General features: G+C 40.5%; 1 protein-coding gene across 7 annotated transcripts in view; it reads left to right on the top strand.

Annotated features, from left to right (window-relative positions):
- Positions 1 to 1,541: 1,541 nt before the first annotated feature.
- Positions 1,542 to 7,984, top strand: part of kiaa0319l (KIAA0319-like ortholog) — a 69,305-nt gene continuing 62,862 nt past the window's right edge. For 2 of the 7 annotated variants that reach the window (XM_055017783.1, XM_055017784.1), the window contains exons 1-2: positions 1,544 to 2,048; positions 4,107 to 4,545. The gene's annotated coding sequence lies outside the window, so the exon portion shown is untranslated. Of the gene's footprint in view, positions 2,049 to 4,106; positions 4,546 to 7,984 lie in introns of all 7 variants that reach the window. The other 5 variants (XM_055017787.1, XM_055017785.1, XM_055017786.1 and 2 more) reach the window with 5 other exon arrangements.

The following is a 7,984-nucleotide window of genomic DNA, read 5'->3' as shown; positions in this document are numbered from 1 at the left end:
TACACACGTTTTGTGGTGGCGCAATGATGCAGCTCCAACTTTGCTCCTTCTGAATGGAAACACAAACCCGTTCTGGGGCGGCACGAGATTTGAACCAAAAAAGCACTGGCTCTCAACTTTGAACCAACCTAGCACCTGGTGCTCTTTGGTCGAAAGCCCCTATATCAAACACCTTCAACAATTTTTTATAGAGTGATTCTATGATCTTGCGTGTATTTACACCCATCAGCGACCAACATGTTATGCAGTATTCCATGTGTGATAATATCATGGAATGTAGAAACATTCTTGCAGCACCATAGGTTATGAAAGGTCTAATTTGTCTAAAATTGTTCAGGTTGAATTTCACTGTGTTAGATATTGTTCTAATGTGAGTCTTGAAACACAGGGTGGAGTCAAGAGTCACACCAAGATATTTGAATTCAGGGGCAGTTTCTAGTTCCTGTCTTCACAAAAAGACTTGAATGTTTGATGTCTGATGGTTGCTTTGTGAACATCATACAAACAATTTTAGTTGAATTCAGTAGCAGGCATGATTTAAAAAGCCACTCATTTACAGGAACCAGAGCTGAAGTAAGAATAGAGGGTGCTTCTGGAGTAGTCTTGGCACTGGTGAAGATAACAGCGTCATCAGCGTACATTTGAAATTCCACGTTAGCACATGAATTTGGCAAGTCATTCATATACATAGAGAAAAACAGAGGGCAAGTACTGAGCCCTGAAGTAATACAACAGGGACATCTAGAAAAGTTTATTTGACACCATTAATGCAAAGACACTGTTTCCTGAATTCTAAATAAGATTTTATCCACTGAATCTGGACCTGGTCTAATGGGATCCAGACATAAAATAATAATTATGAAAATAAAGACAAAGCAAGATCTACCAAAAAACAGAATAAAGGCTTAATAAATTTAAATGTAGATATTGTACATGAATAATACTTTCCCTGAAATATCTAACACTGTTTCACGTCATTAAAATGTAGTAAATAAAATGCAGAATCAGCGGTTGGGAGCTGAGAATTGAATTTTCCTGAACTTTACCATTAAGTGTCGAATCTGAAGCTAACTTCAGAACAGGGTTCAGGAGGTTATGTTACTAAATTCAGTGAAAGAAGACATTTTAATTCGTCATTTTTTCATTACTATTATTTATTTTAAACTATAAAAATCAGGAGGAACATGACCAGAGCTCTGCAGGTTAAATGTTTGCGTCGAGCTGAGTGTTTTTGCTGTTGGTCGGTAGGTGGCGGATACCGGAAGTAGCGGGATGTAACCGGATGTAGCCAGATTATCGTCCAGGAGGCTAATTTAAGACGCAGAAGCAGATAAACTACTATTAGAATAGGCTTTTGTGTAATTTTACTGTGTCTATAACGTAACTGGATAGATGTTATTTTATTTAGATGTCGTTAAGTTGAGCTGTTGTGCTTCTGTCGACTGTTAAATTCCCAAAGTCGCGTCGCTTTACGCTGAAAACCGCCATTAGCTCCGTACGTAGCCGCTAGCTTGACGTTCGGTGGATGCTACCGGAAGTAGCAGGCTGTAATCGGATGTAGCCAGATTATTGTCCGTGAGGCTAATTTAAGACGCAGAAGCAGATAAACTAGGATTAGAATAGGCGTTTGTGTAATTTTACTGTGCGTATAACGTAACTGGATGAATATTATTTTATTTAGATGTTGTTAAGTTGAGCTGTTGTGCTTCTGTCGACCGTTAAAACCCCCAAAGTCGCGTCGCTTTACGCTGAAATCCGCCGTTAGCTCCATGCGTAGCCTCTAGCTTGACGGTCGGCGGACGCGCATCAGCTGTACGGAGAGAAACACTGACCCAGTTTACTGCACCGGGACAGCACCGACGACGACACGGCTGAACACGGCGACGGACCCGCAGCGACGGTCTGACCAGCTCCCTGCCACCGTGAGTTCCCGGTCGCTTTTCAGAATCCAAGCCGCCGCCGGAGGATCCCGGTCGGCGGATCGGAGGTGTCAGCAGCTGTTAGCCTCAGGGTGCTTTAACCGGATTGTCCAGGTGGGATACGTTAAGGTGAGCAGCCTCCAGCGGGTGCTCAGAGCCGCTCAGAACGACAGGTGACACGGTGGGCTGGTGGTTCGGTGACCGGCCTGCAGGAAACCATCTGACAGCTGCAGGCATACCGGAGCTCTGCTGGTTCTAGGCTGGTAGATCCATAATGCAGGAGAACCACCATTTTGTCTGATATATTATCCTCCCAGTGCGCTGATTCACGTGTTTCATGTGACTGACAGACCTGCTCTTATGCACCGAGTTCTGTCCTGAATCTGGAAATGAGCATAAATAATCTACAGAGTGGAGCTTCTCTAGCAGATACCTGGATCATCACGATTCGGGACTGTTTTCTGATTTATTTGATCAATATTAAAGAGTTAAAATAGTCATAGATCCATGCAAAATGTGTGTCTGGTCAAACTTTAACACATCAGATTCTATTGATGTTAGAGCCTCAACAGTTGGAGAAATGTGGACCAAAGACTGTATTTTAGTATAAATATGGATCCATCCATAGATATACACTGACAGGAACTTTATGGGGACACTATACCAGCCTTGATTGAACATTTTGCACGTTTTTCCATTTTCAGTGACAGATTATTGGTTAATATTGACATTTTGGGCAATCTTTAATGTATTTTACTTAAATTTCAAGTGATTCTAGACAACTTTTTTGTCATTTTGGACAGTCTGCGAATTTTGCACAAATTTTCAGTCATTTAGGACATATTATGACACATTTCAGACACGTTTGAAGTCAAAATTTGAGTCATTTTGGACGAGTTTCAATAATTTGGATGAGTTTGAAGTCAAATTTGCAAAAAAAAAAAGATAAACCTTGTTTTGCCCCACATCAGATTGTAGTGATGTTAGAGCCTCAACAGTTGGTGAAAAAACTGTATTTTAGTAGAAATATGGATCCATCCATAGACATAAACTTACAGGGACTTTATGGAGACACTAGACCAGTCCGGAATGAACATTTCCTTCCATTTTCAAGGACCACCACCAAACTTCATGGCTTCAGGAGTTTTATTTTTGGAGATACTGAGCTCTTTAAATGGCTTCCCAACAAAGATATTCTTTGAGGATGAAAATGGAACATCTCAGAGGTCTGAAAACATATGGAGTTCAGGTTCAAATTCAGGCAAACATTTAACAGAATTTAGGTTTAGGTCCTAAAAACAAATAAGTAAACCCTGAACAAAGTCTTAGTCTAACTCTGCAATGATATATCTCCTGAATTCTGACATGAACGGACCTTTTATATGGATCTAATCAGGTTATTGACAGTTCGGTTCAGTCTTGCCTGAAAAAGCAGAAGCAGACTCATCAATCAGCGTCACTGGCAGAGCTGCAACGAATATTTACTTAGCTGTTGGAAATTGATCTGTGGGACAGTAAACAGACTATTTTGGTCAAAACGAGACATTTGAGGATGTCGTCTTGAGCTTTGGAAGCACTAATCTGCATTTTCTACCATTTTATAGAGCAAACAATGATGTGATTAATAAAAACAGATAATAGACAGGTTAACGGACTGAAAATCATGGTTAACTGCAGCTTCAGACATCAGTGACGTTCAACAGGAGTAGAAATAATAAACTGAAAGGAAACAAAACAGATAAAACCAAGAAATGAGTGGTAAAAGGCATGAAAATGTTAATATCTACTGCTAGCGTTGTGCTCTGGCTTTGTGCTGCTGCTGCAAAACAAAATAAATGCAGTTGAAGAGAAAGCGAAAGCAGCTAAAATGACTTTGATTACTGGAAAAAAGAGCCTGAATCCTCTGGAGAAGATTATGTAAGAAGTTACAGACTGATCGCATGTGTAGCGTGAGTTGAGACGTACGGAGAACATGGGATGTCTTCATGGTTTATTTATAATTTAGTCTTGTGTGATTCTTCATACTCAGGGATTTTCTTGTTTTTGATTCTTGCTTTGCCTTCATTTAGATGTTATTTTAGGATTAAGATGCTGTCAGATCAAAGTGGGAGGTTTATTGCTGTTGTGTTGTTGAAGGATTCTGCATAACCTAGAAATAAAAGCAGCCTATTTTCCTCCCTGTCGCAGCCAGAAGAAGCGGTGCGTGGGTTCTGGTGTCATCAGAGGAAGCTCCATCAACCTGAGGAAACACTCAGAGAGGCTGGATTCGTCTAAACACATCATTGTTCAGCTGGAGCCGCTGAGGAGGGTGTAATAGCTGAGCTGTCATCAGCCCAGGTGACCGAGGCCACCTGAGCGTCAGCAGCAGCCTTCGGACATTCGCAGGAGAAAAAGTCCTCCCTGTGGCTTCAGCAACTTCAAGGAGGAGGAACAACGTGACTGGATCGCTCACATTTTCTGCTGTGGATTTATTTTTACCTGGAGCTTCCTTTTTTCTATTTCCTACCTGGGCAAGAAAAACAAGCACAGCGGGATAAATGAGTGTTTGTGGATTTATCTGAGCTGCTGATTACAGCAGGGGAGGCCGTGGGAGGTGAGCGAGCAGGAATGAAGAGCCACGGAACAGGTTAGTGATCAGGTTTGTTAAAGAAAAACACTACTAAACAGTCACGGAACAGGTTAGTGATCAGGTATATTAAAGTATAAAACTACTAAACAGCCACGGAACAGGGTGGTAGTCTGGTTTATTAAAGTAAAATACTACTAAACAGCCACGGAACAGGTTAGTAAGCAGGTTTTATTCCAGTAAAACACACTACATATCCACCGTTTAAACCAGGGGTGTCCAACATGAGGCCCGTGGGCCAAAAGTGGTCCTCCAGAGGGTCCAATCCGGCCCTCACTGTTTAAAAATTCCAGAGAAGACATTAACTGCAGATTGTAAATTAGTAAAACTATAAATTTAAAATCATTTCTAGACCATGACAAGTTGTTTGGATCCTAAAGTAAAATACTAGATTGTTCATTGTTCTTTTGTCGTTTTGTGTCTCATTTTTGTAATATTTTGTCTTGTTTTTGTTGTTTTGTCCTTTTTTTGTCTGACTTTTGTCATTTTGTTTCTCCTTTTTGTCATTTTGTGTTTCCTTCTTGTCTCACTTGTATTTTTTGTCTTATTTTTGTCATTTTGTGTTTCGCTTTGTTCGCTGTTTTGTGTGTCATTTTTGTCGTTTTGTCTCGCTTTGTGTAATTTTTTGCCTTGTTTTTGTCCATTTTTTTGTTGCTTTGAATCTTTTTTGTCTAATATTTTGTCTCTTTTTTGTGTTTTGTGTCGTTTGTCTCATTTTTTGTCATTTTGTTTCTAATTTTTGCCGTTTTGTGTCTCATTTTTCTAATACTTTGTCTTGTTTTTGTTGTTTTTTTGTCTTTTTTGTCTGACTTTTGTCTCATGTGTTTATCGTTTTGTTTCTCATTTTTGTAATTTTGTGTTTCCTTTTTGTCTCGCTTGTGTTTTTCTGTCTTGTTTTTGTCATTTTGTGTTTTGCTTTATACGTTGTTTTGTGTCTCATTTTTGTCATTTTGTTTTTTTGTCTCGTTTGTCCATTAATTGTAATTAAATCAACAAAAATATAATTCATTTACAGATAATTGCTGTTATTTAAAGACAAATTATGTATAAAAGGTGCTAAGAAGGTGTGGTTGGATGGTCTCAGGTTTGGTTGGATGATCTCAGGTTGGTCTCAGGTGTGGTTGGATGGTCTCAGGTGTGGTTGGATGGTCTCAGGTGTGGTCAGATGGTCTCAGGCATGGTTGGATGGTCTCAGGTGTGGTTGGATGGTCTCAGGCATGGTGGGATGGTCTCAGGTGTGATTGGATGGTCTCAGGTGTGGTTGGATGGTCTCAGGTGTGGTGGGATGGTTTCAGGTGTGGTTGGATGGTCTCAGGCATGGTTGGATAGTCTCAGGCGTGGTGGGATGGTCTCAGGCGTGATTGGATGGTCTCAGGTGTGGTTGGATGGTCTCAGGTGTGGTTGGATGGTCTCAGGTGTGATTGGATGGTCTCAGGTGTGGTGGGATGGTTTCAGGCATGGTTGGATGGTCTCAGGCGTGGTTGGATGGTCTCAGGCATGGTGGGATGGTCTCAAGTGTGATTGGATGGTCTCAGGTGTGGTGGGATGGTTTCAGGTGTGGTTGGATGGTCTCAGGTGTGGTGGGATGGTTTCAGGTGTGGTTGGATGGTCTCAGGCGTTGTAGAATGGTCTCAGGTGTGGTGGGATGGTCTCAGGTGTGGTTGGATGGTCTCAGGTGTGGTTGGATGGTCTCAGGTGTGGTTGTTCAGCCTGTTTTAGACCAACAGCTGTCGTTGATATTAAACTATAATCTGCTGTTCGTTGCTGAAGAGAACCGGTAACTTCCTGCTGTGGGTGAACGGAGGTAATTCCTTCCAGACTCGTGGATGTGACGTGCTAAAGCTGAACCTACAGGCTGGTTGGTAGCAACAGCTTGTGAAATCAGCCTGATTCATGACCGTTTTCCCCTCAGCGATCTCCTGGTAGAACATTTTGAACTCTGTGTTCTAGGTTCTGTTCCCTTCTCTCCACTTCTGCTTTACTGCTAGAAGGAGGGATGAAGGGAAATAAGGTGTGCTTTTCTTATCTCCAGAGTTTACGTTTTATATGTCAACAGAAACACAGTCTGAGTCTCACCCCTGTTTGTGACGCAGTTAATAAGTTAATTATTTCCTAGCTTGATTTGAGACTTGGCTGTACGGAGGCTCAGTGGTTAGTACTGTTGCCTCACAGCTAGAAGATCCCTGGTTTGTGTCCCGGCCTGGAGTACAGGATCAGAGATATCTTCTGTCAGGAGTTAGAATGATGGAAAACAGAAATAAAGAGGAAGTTAAAGTTGGATTTCTTTGATTATTGATTTAACAAAAAAATTAAAGAATCAATGCGTTGAAATATCACAACTTTAAGCTCAGATTTGTTTAGCTTTCCTGCATTTCACAGATGATTAGTTAAAGAACCATCAGGAAAGTAGAAAATCCAGTGATTATTTCAGTTTTTACAATTTCTGCTTTCCATAAATGGTGTAATATTGGTGATTTTTTTTCTAAAAAATATTAAATATTAAAATATCAGAAAATATTAATTAAAAGTCCAAAAATATCAGTAACATTTCTGAAAATATTAATAACAGGTATGAAAAATAGTAATGTAATGTCAAAAAATAGTTAAAATATTATTAAAATGTCAAAAAATAGCGCTAAAATTTCTGAAAACATTATTAAAATTAGAGGTAGACCGATATATCGGCCGGCCGATATTTTGGGCCGATACATGGACTTTTTTTCAATATCGGCCATCGGCCGATATTTACAACTAAAAAGCCGATTTGTGATCAGGCACCCGTACGGGCAGCTGCTGCGACCGCTTTTCCCTTAGAAGGACCCCCGGCACTCAGCGAGTGGAGCATGAGCGGAGCGAGTGAGCCAGGCAATAACAAGCCTCGCTCCACACCTGCTTATTTGGTAAAAAAAAACAGGTAAGAGATTTGTTTCTTGGTAAGAGAGAAAATGCAATGTTGATTTAGCCTTTAAAAGTCTTTACTGTGTGATCATCAAACTGTAAAAGTTAGCCGTTTTAGCGTCAGCCTCAGGCATACAAACAAGTGAGAAAGTGAAAGTACATCTGTGGATGCACTGTGTGTGGTGCGCCTATGCCCAGAGCGAGGCTGCTGCACGTCCCTCATCTGCACACCCAGCGTCCGTATGTTTATATTATCTAATTATACTAGCAGCAGCCCCCCCCACCCCTATATTTGTAATATTTACATGTATATACTTTTAGTGTTTAAATTGCCTTTTGTAATCGATGTGCTTTAAAAAAAAAAAAAAAAAAGGATATCGGCCTTAAAAATCGACTTCTACAATCGGCTTTAGATATCGGCCATCGGCTGAAAATTTTTTTAAAAATCGGTATCGGCATCGGCCTTGGAAAATCCCATATCGGTCGACTCTAATTAAAATGTCAGAAAATATTAATTAAATGTCCAAAAATATCAATAACA

The sequence above is a fragment of the Amphiprion ocellaris genome, chromosome 15, assembly GCF_022539595.1.
Source record: "Amphiprion ocellaris isolate individual 3 ecotype Okinawa chromosome 15, ASM2253959v1, whole genome shotgun sequence".
Lineage (NCBI taxonomy): Eukaryota > Metazoa > Chordata > Actinopteri > Pomacentridae > Amphiprion > Amphiprion ocellaris.
The sequence above is the reverse complement of the archived record's forward strand: the minus strand, read 5'-3'. Positions and strand labels throughout refer to the sequence as shown.